The following is a 13,549-nucleotide window of genomic DNA, read 5'->3' on the forward strand; positions in this document are numbered from 1 at the left end:
GCCACCAATAAACTGGCTTCAAAGCCAAATATACACCAAGAGAGGGCTTCCCCAAGAGACTTTATTAGATAAATTATTCGAAATGCTTCTGGCCAGGAGAAGTCTGATGAAGACAGATGGCAAAATGGAGGACTCTCAGAAGGAAAGGAATTGTTTCTTGCTTTGCTGGAATGCCACTCTGTGTCTGGGAAAGATTTAAGGACTCTGAACAGAAAAAAAAAAAAAAAAAAAAAAGGAAAAAAAAGATCCAAAATCTTTACAATGGGACATTTTCATTATTATTTATTTATTTATTTATTGACTAAACATTATATTTTAAAAACACTTACATTAGAGTGCATTTCTAGCAGGAGATATTAACCATACTGGGCTATATTAATGTGGGAGTTGGGAATATTGCCTCCCTTTTATGTGTAAAAAAGAAAGCACTGATTATGCTCTTTGCATAACACAGTGTTTAAGCATATGAGTCACTTTAAATGTGTGAGATGCCTGAAGGAAAACTAATGAATGCCAAGTAATTTAATCCCAATGTTACTGAAAATGGGTAGTCAAAAGAAGCACAAAATGTAGGACAAATTGTAAAGTCTCTCTGTAAAACCAGTTCAGTGGCAGAACTGCCACTAATTCAGTCACATGCCAGAGGAACACCGTGGTGTCTAATCCCAGTAAGTACAAGTATTTTTCTGTTACTGTGACTACACTGCTACTCTGTGATACTCCTGTCTCTGAAATACTTGCATTATCAATGATAAAATGCAGAGTTTTGCTGTAGGGTTGCTGACTCTCTGTCAAGCTTATGAGTCTGATTTGGTATGGCATCCGTAAATGAAGAAATGATGAGCAGTGACTGAAGCCATCCTAAGGTCTGCATAACAAACAAGCAGACAAACAAAAGGTGAGTTGTTATATGGCTTTAAGGATCAATCATGACTCACAAGACCAAAGGAAAACAGGAGGAAGCTACTAGTAGTAGCTCTTTTTTAGCTCTCAGCATGTTTCTGAGAGTATGAAAGGCTTTAGACTAGATATAGAAGAACAGAGTCTTGCAGTCAATGTGAAAAAAGGTTTAAGTTTTGGTTGTTTCTTGAAAAGAGGGGGAGAGGAAGGCTAAGTTTACAGTTTAGCATGCAGTTCTGCTCACATCTTATCTTGTTCCTTTGGGCCTGCAGAGGAAAACCTGAAGTTTGGACTTATTCCAGAAAATAAATGTTCCACAAGTATGCTTTCTTAGAATAAAATATTATTTGGTATTAAATCAATTTCTTCTGTACACTGTGTCTTATGTAGAGGAGACTGTTTTATTTGTTGGCTGCTGATCAAATACCTTCTGTCTTTACAATTTCTGTAGTGTACTCACAACAACTGCTCCAAACCAGAAGGACTGCTACAGATTTTTCTATGTATATCATAAAACTCATTATTTGATGCTAAATCTCTCTCTCTCAAAATATATATATTGAAATAGTACTATAAAAAAATTACTTAGAAAGTTTCTTTGGAAAATGCTTTCAATGTGTACAATAGGAGTGATATGAGATTTCATATTTTTATGTTATCATCACTGCTTAATTATTTACAGCATAGTTTTTTCTGATTTTGGTGAAAACATAGTTTGTAGTACTTGAGTATAGCAATCTGCAGTTTAGTAATCAAAATAGATTTAATTCAATTTTTAAAAATTCAAACTGTTTTTTCTCAAAGATTTGTAGCTGCAATTGAAAGTATGCTTGGGTTTTTTTTTCTATTTTTTCTCTTCTTGTTCTCTTTTATTTTTCTTTTTTCCTTTATTCTTTTTTTTTTTCCTTTTTTTTTTTCTTTTCCATTGAAATACGACTTTAGAATCTCAAGTCTGTTTCTAGCAAGCTTGAGGACATAAAAAAAAGAATCATATCTGCACTCTTTTTGTAGTAAGGACATAATTTCACTGTCCTAAATATTGTAGTCTCCTCTAATTGCATGAAAATTATTAGGTTTGCTTTTTTATTTGTCACCTGGGTATTGCAAAATAATACCAGCTATTGTGGTTGTGCTGTAGCAGGGAGAAGTTTGTAGTTGTGAGAGTAAAAACCCAAATTAAAATAAAAGGTTGTCAGCTATATAATTATGGGCTAATATTTTCCCAGATTTCTTAAATCTTATGAGTGCCAAGGAACCTATTTCTCAGGCAATAATACTAGGTCTGCATTTACATTGACAGTATTTCAAATCAGTCTGCTTAAGCACAGGGACCTCAGTGAAACATGCAAATTTTCTTGGAGTCTTTTTTGCAGTGTTTCAGGCTCATGATCCCATTATAAGTGACACTGGCCTCAGACCTGATGGTGCTGTGTGGTCTGTGTGTGACAGGTACACCTCGGCTCCAGTGCAGTAACTTTGAACACATGCTGACAAGCCCTGAAGGGGACATAAACTCGTGCTTTATTCATTCCTGGAAGTGCTGATCTGAATCAGGACCACAAATCTTAAACATTAAAAAAAAACATTTTTCTCTGTAGCTATAGAGTTTTCTGTCCAATCATGCCATCAGCCTATGCTAAAGTATCTAAATGGCACTGGGTAGAAATTGACTTCCCAATATTAGTGTCAAAACTGTTGAAATAGGGACATGGTATTTTATTATTTGGTTTATTTTGGGTTCCTCTATTCAATAACTCAAAAGCTTGGAAAATAACTATTGTCTAGGAGTTGGCCTAGATGACCCTTATGGGCCCTTTGGGTCCTTTCCAGCTCAGGATATTCTAGATTGTATGGTTTAATACAAAACTCAGTGGCTTGAACACTTACGTTCCTCCATCTTGGCATTATGAATGTAATTACTGCTTAAGCATTATGTTTGCTAATATTACAGTTCATTGGATTGAAAGAAAAAAAAAAAGAGCTATTCATAATAACAAAATATCATAATAAGCAAATAAATACTTCTATTAAAAAGTAGACAATTGTAATGTTTTAAACTTGTTGAATTCTGGTGGAAAATCAATCTAATTTTTAGAAATTGTTTAATCAGCGGGATTTTTAAATGTGGTAACATCAGGCTTTGTAAACACAAAGTGTCTCTGTCTCTAGTCAAACTGAGTGCAGCTGCTTTAGCTTTTCACCAACAAGTTATTGTTGTCTTTAGTCTTATAAAAGTAGTGTTGATTGTTTTACTTACTATCTAATTCTTATTATATCTGACAGCTTTAAGTTGCTTTTAATTTTCTCACACTGTAGCACATGTGGGGGAAATCTGCCATGCAGAGCATCTGCTCAAGGTAGAGCTGTTTGAGGGACTTCCAAGTAGAATCATACAATCATTTAGGTTTGAAAAAAACCCTAAGATCATCTAGTTGAACCTTGAATCCAATCTTTAAGCCAGCACTGATAAAGTGCATTGAATTAGGTTACATAATATGAGGACCTCTCTCTATATATAAGTATATATATAAAATGGGGGCAAAAATATCCTCTAAATAAGACCTGCCACATATACATTAGCACCTTTTAAAACTGATTAATAAAAACAAAACAAAACAACAACAAAAAAACTTTCTTGAAGAGATCTGGTCTACTTTGTTTTTTATTTAAAGCCATTCTATCATTGGGAAGCTACCTGTTGCCTTGCCATGCAAATTTGACTGTGACGGATGTCCCTGAGAAAAACACTCAGCAGCAGTTTGCAGATTTGAACCTGGATTACCTGGAGTTTCTGCTGTATTTAGCATATTTTATCCCCTGATTTGTGGGCTTCTGGGCTCTGTCCAACCACCACCACCTCGGTAGGGCTAAAAGTCCAGCTGCCTGTCATGAAATTGTCTATAGGGAAATAGCATTACATCATTCAGTATTTGTACCATAATTCAAACAGTCAGGGACTCATAAGCAATCTTAACTCTTACACATGCTGATTTCCAAAAGATTGTATTTTTAACAAAATTTTTTTTTTTTTTTTTCCCTAACACAGTGTTGATTTTGTGTACCTCACCCGGGGCTTACACGTAGAAGGATAACAGCCCCAAAATTTTACTGCAGCCCGTATAATTTGAGACCATTTCAGTAGCTCCAAAAAGATTAGGCATGCCATAAGTCATATCACATGTTGCATATAATTCAAAAGTTAGGAGAAAAGATCTGGTGTATCCATGTTTTCTGATAAAATTAATAAAAACAAATTATTTACCTTCCTGGATAAATAGATTAGATGAATACTCTAAAGAATTTATTGTTTTAGCCTTCAGGTACTTAGCAGTTGCCAAGCAGCAAAAAGTTCATGTTTCTTTCTTTCCTGGGCATTTTCCTCCAAACTGTTAACATATATATATATATATATATATGTATATATATTAATAGATTTTATTATTTTTGATTAAATAAACACAATATGGACAAGAGCCATAACTCAGAGGCATTTATAGGCATTGCTTCCTGTTATGACCAGTTGATAATAAAGTGTAAAAAAAAAAAAAAAAAAAGTTCTTTCAAATGTTCATAAGAACCCCTCTGAAAGCACACAGTTTTTTTAGACCACAAATTTGTGGATGGAGTTCATCGCACTCCTGACTTTGAGGTCTATGCTGTAAGATTTATAAGAGCCTAGTCTTAAAAAAAAGTCAATGTTAAAAAGTAACAGCAAGAAGAAGTCAACCTGGAGAAAGCCATCCACTAAAGGAAGTGACTAGCCCCACACAAGTAGACTTTGTCGTGTGATTGCTGTTTTTGGAGTTTGAACAAAACCAGCATCGATGATGACAAAGCTCACCAAACAGAAGTGACCTTAAAACAACTGACATAGAAGCACAGATTACGAGAGAATGATCCTTAATACTGTGAATGAGAAGCTCAAATATGTTGTCAATGAAAATCTAGGAAGCTTAATTCTCTGCTAGGTAGAGAGTTGCTACTGTTTGCACTGCAGTAGCACTGAAGAGCACCTATCTTGCATAGAAACTTGGTTGTGCTAGACACTATGCCAAGGCCTTGTCCCACAGAACTAGCAAGGTATATAGCAAGGACTAACAAAATGCTGAGAAGAAAGTAGCTGGGTGTTTCAAGGAGCCTACAGGAACTGAATGAATAATATGTTGACCTTGGCAGGTACAGCAGACACAACTATGTGCTTATTTTATCACTGAGTGCTTTAACTAAAGATACTCACTAACAAAATACAACTTTCACTTATGAAGGGAAGTCTATACAAATGTCAGAGCATGCTCATTCTGGGCTTGGATAATCTGCAAAAGGAAGTCCATGGTAAAGAAGGATCTGTCCCAAGATTTATCACAAAATGCATTTTCCCCAAGTGTCCCACACTTGTTACCAGTTTCTTTCTTTATTTATTTTTTAATGTTTTAGTTCCAAAGGAAGTGAGAAGCTCCGTATTTGCCATTATCTTTAAATGATGAGCATCAATTAGGAACCATTTAAAGGCAGATAAAATTAGGGTTCATGCTGTGGTATCAGTGGCTCTCCACCAGCCATACCAGTCTTGATTTTCTATGGGAAAATCTTAAAAAATTAATGTTACAACATGTCCCTATATACTGACAACCAGCTTGTACTGTGGTATTAGGTGTCAGCGCTGAACTGTTTAACAGTGCTTGCTTCAATGCTCCATGCCTCCAGCTATGTCTAACATATGAAAGTGTACAATCAGATCTATCTATTTTAGTAAAGAGCCATTAGGAAACACTGAGTAAATGCCTATTAGAAGCATTATGTATGCAGATGTGTCTAACAGTCTTTCTAGTAATGACCCATGGATAAATGCCTACTGATGAACAGACTGCAGAATTGTAATGGTTTTGGATAGAATAAATGCTTCCAATTCTGCTTCCAATATTGATGTAAGTCAGAGGAAAAATCTGATTTTGCGAAGAAAGTTGGCAGTACCAAAGTAATAAAGACCCTGCCAGCTGGGACTGGTTGTCAGCGTATTCCACCTGCCTCAAAACATCGTTATTAAAATAGTGAATCAGAGAGATCGGAATTTTTCTGTGTTGTCCAATTAGGGAACAGAGGAGTCTAAGGACTAAATTCTCTTGGTAAAGGTCACCCTGCAAAACAATAGCAGAGCTGAAATTGAACTGAGATGCCAATGTTTGGCACAGATGCCGCAGCTTCAGCCCACCTCCAGAAGAGACCCTGCATCCAAATGGAGATGTCACCAGAGGTACTCTCTGGTGCTGCAATATGACCACCAGAAAAAAAAAAAGAAAAGAAAAAAAAAAAAGTCAAGCACTGAGAGGATTTTTCATCTAGCCAGAGGTATACTGCAAATGATTCTAAATATGGAGAGGGAAACTGGCTAAAGCAAGGGCAAAACAATGAAGTTGTCTTTACAAAGTGGAAGTAATTCTGCTGATGTACAGCAGCTTTCAGGATCTCCAGTTTCATAACTGAAACCTTGTGGTGCTAAAAATGTAAGGGAGTGTGGGATTGTATTAGGACCTAGGGTATTATAATGCTATGTAAGGGACCTAGAGTAAGCCTAGGTCTAATTTTTTATGCCCCCCACAGGTCGAGAAATGCTTTGGAGACATATTTGGGTCTTCCGTGTCTGCAGCAAGAAATGTCACCCGATGGTAATTTAAATGGACAGTTGCACCTTATAAAAAAATCATCCCTGGCAATCTACTCCAAATTAAAAATCCAGTACTTCGCATCACAGAAGACACCATTCCCACTAAATATTTCATAGAATGGAAGGAGCTGCCACACAGGAAATATTTTTGACAATAGTCATTTCCAAGCCAAAGTGAATATGGGTGTTATATTGTGAGGGTGGGGAGAGGAAAAGCAAAACAAAGCAAAAGGAAAAAAATGGCAAGTCTTAGCAGTCACTTAATCTTGTTTTTTTTTTTTTTTTTTTTTTTTTTTAAAGAGAACAGAGATTTCTTATGACACAGTTCCCAGGAGCACCACCATGGCTTAAAAGCATTCTCCTGTTCGGTGGAAGTGTGTGTGCCTGTTTGATTGAGTGGAAGGAGTGCAGGGGAAAAATGAGAACACAAATGTATGTTTTGGCTGCCATACAGTCAATACAATAATAGGTCGGCAAAAACATCAAAACACAATCAAGAGCTGTCTTCAGGGCTGTGAGTGAGCAAAATTTCTTGGGCAATCAGCCAAGGGGAAGGAGAAGAGGTCTTCTGTTGTTCTTATAGCTCATCAAGAGGTGCTAAAGAAGCAAATTGAAATCTCTTTATATTGAAACTGGAATCTCTGTTGTAATCTGCATGTGCAGTTTCATTATGTGCAGTGTAACACAGCTGCCACTTTCTTTCCCCTGAGGTGACTAAATGTTGGGGATGAGGAAATTAATACTGCGTATGTAAGTAATGTGCATACAGTTTGTAGCATGGTGCAAAAAAATTAGCATAGCAAGTGCGGGGTGGCTGCGATACTCAGGAACATTAAAGCCAAGAGTAAAACAACTTTCTCAACTAATAGAAGTTATAAGGCACAAGTCCTTTTTCGCTCTTCCTATTACATTTCTGACTGTCTTTGAGGAAGGACTATGTTAGACAGAGAGGTAAAAAAACATACAAATTAAAAGAGAAGTGCTAGCATTTCTGTGGCAGACTGGTTTACATGAAAGTGATAGATCGCTTGAAGCCTTGTGAAGATTTGATTTTATACAGACGGCAAAGACCATTAAAAAGACATTATCAAATCATCATGTGGCTCTACAACTTTGTTATATATTCGTTTATATGTTTTCATGTGTAACAGAAACAGAGGGCTCAAAAGCATCCCTTGGGCTTGTGAAACCTAACCCCTTGGTATGGTACTAAATGGCTTTTCTGATTCCCTTCATTAGCTCAGTGGGCTTCGTTTCCAAAATGATTAGGGAGTTTTGCCTCACTTACCCAGCTGGCAAAGTGAGCATCCTTCCTTTTGTGATAATGATCACCTTCAAGTTTCCAGAATAACTTCACTCACAGGCAGTTCATACACCAGCATTGTTGTGACTATGAGTGATTTTTAGCTTTACTGAATCTCTGTCCTGGCCTGTTGTTATGCAGCCAGATTTTGTATAGGAGCTTCACTGCTGGTCTGGAAAGCTTTCCCATTTCTCTTTTGCTGCATGGGTGACTTGCATTCATTTAGCAGGAAAAAGCATGATGACCTGGAAACCATTTAAAGACTCTCTGTGGATGCTTGAGGAAAAAAAAATCTAAAATAGGACTTCTAGAGACGTTCTGTACTACAGAAACACAGAATGGTTGAAGCAAGGAGGGACTTCTGGAGGTCATCTGGTCCAAACCCCTGCTCAGGTAGGGCCACCTAGAACTGCTTGTCCAGGACCATATCCAGAAGGCTTTGAATAGCTGTAAGGATGTAGACTCCGCAGTCTCTATGGGCAGCCTGTGGCAGTGTTTGACCATCCTCACAGTAAAGAAAGTTTCTTTTTGTTTGTTTTTGTTTGATGTTGTTGTTTTGTTTTGTTTTTGTTTTTGTTTTTGCTTAAATGGAATTTGCTGTATTTCAGTTTGTGCCCCTTGCCTTTTGTCTGTTCAGTAGCCATTGCTGAGGAGGGTCTGACTCTGACTTTCTCATTCCTCCCTCTCAGGTGTTTATACATGTGGATGAGACCGCCCTGAGCCTTCTCCTTTTCAGGCTGGACAGTCCCAGCTATCTCAGCCTTTCCCTGTATGACTGATGCTTCAGTCCCTTTATTATGTTGGTGGACCATGACTCACTCCAGTATGCCCATGTCTTTCCTGCACTGGGGAGCACTGGAGCCAGCAGGCAGTGTGGAGCAGAAGAGAAGGATGAACTCCCTCAGCCTGCTGCCATCACTTCTCCCAGTGCAGCCCAGGAGGCTGTTGGTCGTCTTTGCCCTGAGGGTGCCTTCGCTGGCTCATGGTCAACTTGGTGTCCACCTGAACCCCCAGCCCCTCTTCTGTACAGCCATTTTCCAGCCTCTAGTGGTGCTGTGGGTTTCTTCCCCAGATGCAGGGCTTACAGGGTGCAGGTGTTGAGGTGTTGGCAGCACGACCTGCAGAGCCGCTGCGTGAGGCGAGGCCGGGGCTGCCCCATGCTGGACACAGCCGGTTCCAGGCAGCTCCAACAGCCCCACTGCAGGGCATGGCCAGGCCCCACAGCCACCCTGGGGTGCTTCAGGGAAAACATTTAAGATAGCCACTGTCACTCACTACTGTCACGTAGCCCCTCCGGAGGTCCCCAAGGTGCAGATGGTGCCACCTGCCAACGGGGGTGGTGTTGTCCCTGCACATCCTCCCATGGAAGTTGGTACAGGAAATATTGTGGGAAATTCTGGGTAATTTTAACATTTGAAAATGAAACAGAACCCATCCTCTGTAAATACCTTCCATGAAGTATTTTCTCAATGCCTATTTATCAGCCTGTTTTTCTTCAAGCCATGATTCTGGTCACCCCTGAGGGGTGAGAATTTAATTTTGGTGCCACTGTAGGGTCCAAACCAACAGACATTTCTGTGCACATGTGAAAAGAGCTGTAGGTAGGATTCCAGCTGCAAAACACTTGCCAAAGTCCATGGATGAAAAACCTAGAAAGGCACTTTGAAAATACATGCCCAAAACGTATGAAATACCTTTGCAGTGAAGTATACCATACAAGTGAAGTAATACTAACGTTAATTACTAAGCAGTCCAAATATTTGTAGGTTTCACAGTAATGTCCCTTTGGGATGTTGTTATCTCAGGAACAACAACAAAAAAAATATGTCGACAAATACTTGTCAGGTATGATGGTGCAGAATAAATTTGCCTGCGAAGCTCATAAGGTGCTGTAATGAAAAGGCTTTCACCTTCACGTCTGATAAGTTTGAAACATTGAGTAGATGTCAGAAAAACTAACATTGAGGCAACACAGCCTTTTTGGACAAGCACTGGGGTTGTTCTTTTTCATTCTAATCACAGTCTTCTCACCAGAAGGCAATGAGAAAAAATAAAAAATACCTCAGCTTGTAATATAACCAGCAAAGGTCTGTTGTGTAGTTGTGTTGTGTGTTGTTGTTTTTTTTGTGTCTGTGTGTGTGTTTTTGTTTTGTTTTGTTTTGTTTTTTGGGGGGGGCGTGTTTTTGGGGGGGTGGTTGTTTTTTTTTTTTTTTGTTTCTGCATGTGCAATGTAAACTCTATTGCAAAGAGTACCAGAAATACAATAACTTTTACATTTATTCTTTTCAATGAGTAGAAACAGGTGATAACATTTAGTACCATTATTACTTGTGACCAGATATTCATAGACAGGCCTTACTACAAAGCTGTGCAGTGTAGTGCAGTGAGTGCAGTGTAGTGCAGTGGCTGAATGGACTGAAACCTGTAACTTAACTTGTATAACAAAGTTAAGTAATTTCATCTCCCTGAGCACATGAGTTTATTCTGCAGATCAAACTATCCACCAAAGTCTATAAAGTCCATGAGCATAGGTTGTATTAATCAATTGACACAACTGATCCACACCAGGTGATTTCTTCACAGCTGTCTTAACAATCTGCTTGTTAAAAGTGCTGTTATCTGCAGCATAAGTGAGTCACAAGCCTTCAGGATGTTAAGATTTTCCATCCAGGTTTGCCACAAACTTCTCCTTTTTTAACCAGAATATTAATATAATATCTGAGTGTTCTAATTTAGTGCCACTGTAAAAAGCAAACAGAAGTATAGCTATGCTGATAGGGTGAGCCACCAAGATTCATCAACCTTTGCAAGAATTAGTATGTAATAGCCTTAAAGACACGCCCAGTAGCCCCAATTTATTTATAATACTTCCCATATCAGTTTGCACCATGCAAGTCACCAGGAATAACTGAGGAACAATAAAGACAGACCTGTTTTGTCATTCATCTCTTAATTCGTGGCTGCACAAATTCAACAAAGTTTAAAAATGCATATTTTTTCCAATATTTCCATATAAGCATCTTCTGTAGTTGTCATATTTAAAATATACCCTAAAAACTATTTTAACACGTTGTCTTTTTACTGTTTGTTTTTCTTTTCTTTTTTTCTTTTTTTCCTTCCTAAGTAATGAGTCTTTAATGAATTGTGATGCGTGCTTTATGTTTTGCTCATTATTAGCCTGCCATGTGGCCTCTATTTTCTCTAGCAACCTGTGGGTGGTCATACACTCACCTGGTAGCTTTCTTTGAGCTAAGTTACCAGTCTTGCAAGACTGATTTTATTGAAAACCAAACGACTGTCCCAGAATTGCTTTCATATAGCTAGAAAACCTCTGTTTCTCTAAAGCCAGCCATGCAGTGCACTGAAGCCAGGCAAATGTCTCTCATTGACATCCCTGGGCTTTGGCTTGGGCCCCTTGCCAATGTTTTCTTTAAATGGGCTTTTAACAGTTTCATAGATTCAACTCATAGCAATTCTTAAGTTCAAAAAGAGTAAACATGTTCTAGAGCTGAATTGTAATGTATTCTCTTCAAATCCACACTGCTAGTAAAAATATTCATTTGATTACAGTTGCTGGCTGCCACTATATTTTGAATGTACAAGCTGGTGCTGTGCTGTTCTGAAGTATGAAACTGGAAACCAGGCACAAGTGTTATATGTACAAAAGACAAACTGTCAAAGATCTGAGACCACTGGGATGGGTAAAAGGAGAAAGAAAAGTATAAAAGAAACATCTGCAGCAAGCTCTACGAAATAGAGAAACAGACGGATACAGAGCCCCATGCCTGGGGGAGAAGGAAAAGGGGAGATAACTTTGAGATGATTCTGCCAGGCTGGGACTCCTCCAGACTGCCCACCCTCCCACTTCAAAGACTTTCATGTTGTCTCAGGGCTGCCCCCGCAACACCTCTCGGGTATCTCACTTCATTCTCTCAGCCTTTTAATTTTGCCCAGTACCTCTGTCGTAAGAAACGGTTTGTCTTCTAGCACTGAACATTTAAAGCACAGGTAAATCTGATTAGCTCAGTTCAGTTGAATGGCTTTAAGCTCCAGAAAACAAAGATTTTTATTGTTGTTATTATTATTATTGTGTTTTCCCCTCTATGTTGGCAAACTGTCTCTGTGTCTTATGAAAATTGTGTTCTATTATAAAGTCTGATGAAAATGAAGTGAAGAATTGCATTAAATATAAATAAAATCAGGAAGGTTTAGAGTCATAATATATTTATTAAAATAAAACAACTAGAGGTTGTTGAGATATTTAGGGCGTTTTGTATTCATTATTATTTTATATGTAGTTTGCTTTTGCATAAAATACTGAAGTAGTCTGTGGGGAATGTATTTTATTTAGAAACGATACTACATCAGAGAGGCAAGCTAGCAGCCATGCGTACTGTATGGCCACCAAAGGACGGTGCTGACCTCTGTTGTTCCCAGGCATGGTGGGAATTAGCACTGAACTTTCCTTTTTCTCTCCAAACCTGGCCAATGCAGGTCAACACACTTCTTCCACCTTCCTGTGTTATGATGAAGGGGGGCTGTTCACCTTGAAAATACAGTTTTTAACATTGCACAGTGTTATGCACTGTGTTTAGTTTACAGCTAAAACCCTGAAGGCTTTCTTCACCTCCAGCTTAACCCCTTCTGAAGTAAACCTGCAAGAGTGAGTCAGGTCTTGCTGGCTCCCAGACAAGGTGCTGTAACCTCAGCAGCGTGGTGGCACCTACGTGGAGCTCACAAGCTGGACATAAATTTAGCTGCATGGCTCAACTCTGCCAGGAGGTTTGAAAGCTTAAAGGTAAAATGGGAAAGAGGCTTGCTGAAGAAAGTATAATTATCTAGGAATAACTGGTTGACATGATGGTCAATTTCATCAAGTATAATAATTTTCATTTAACATTATTGAACCAGAATTATAGACCTTATTTTCAAACTTCTAATTCCTTATGGGAAATTCATTTTACTTCTTATTTGTACATTATAAATTCTACCTTGCATCCTATCTAATTCTGTTTGGTTTCTTTTTACTTTTTTTTTTTTCCTGTCTTTCGGATGCACGGTTGCTTTTAATTAAATATTAATAACCATATTTTAATTTATACTATAATTGGGAAACTAAAGCCGAGAGCAATGCATTGGTTCTTGACTTTCTGGGGGAAAACATTTCTGTGCAATGATGGAGGAATCCAAATGGATCTATCTCAGTGAATATCTGACCCTGGCTGACAGCACACCAATTGTTCTGCTACTCATCCTGTGCAGATAGAAGATTATTTGTGGAGCTGTGTGGAAATGTCAAAATAGATAAAAGGCTACCCTGCACATTTCATGCATCCAGAAGGGGTGTTCTTGAGGGAACCAGCATCTGTGGGACAAAAGGATCATCTACTTAGGCATAACGAATTCATTTAGGCTTTGGCTCTCTGCCTCAACTCCCCAGGGGCTTTCTGACACCACTGTTCTGGGGTGTGAGCATTAGGGGCTTGGTTCACAGGGACCCTCTGCCTGGCATTTTCTGAAAATCAGAAATTTCTACAGCATGTTGAGCCGAGCATTCAAAACCTTTTCTTATTTTAGGACACTGGCATTCTGTCAGTGCTGCTGGAAGCACTAGCTGCAGATGAGCCACTATTTACTGATGATACCTTCGTGACTCAGACGATGTGAATGACACTTTTGTGTCA

The 13,549-nt window shown here is 38.5% G+C and overlaps 1 long non-coding RNA gene across 1 annotated transcript in view; it reads left to right on the forward strand.

Moving 5' to 3' along the window:
• The first annotated feature begins 341 nt into the window (after positions 1 to 341).
• LOC310885779 overlaps positions 342 to 13,549 on the forward strand; it is a 60,153-nt gene continuing 46,945 nt past the window's right edge. Inside the window, exon 1 of the long non-coding RNA XR_014574972.1 lies at positions 342 to 668. This is a non-coding gene — a long non-coding RNA (uncharacterized lncRNA). The remainder of the gene's footprint in view (positions 669 to 13,549) is intronic.

The sequence above is a fragment of the Anser anser genome (genome assembly GCF_964211835.1).
Source record: "Anser anser genome assembly, chromosome: 1".
Classification (NCBI taxonomy): domain Eukaryota; kingdom Metazoa; phylum Chordata; class Aves; order Anseriformes; family Anatidae; genus Anser; species Anser anser.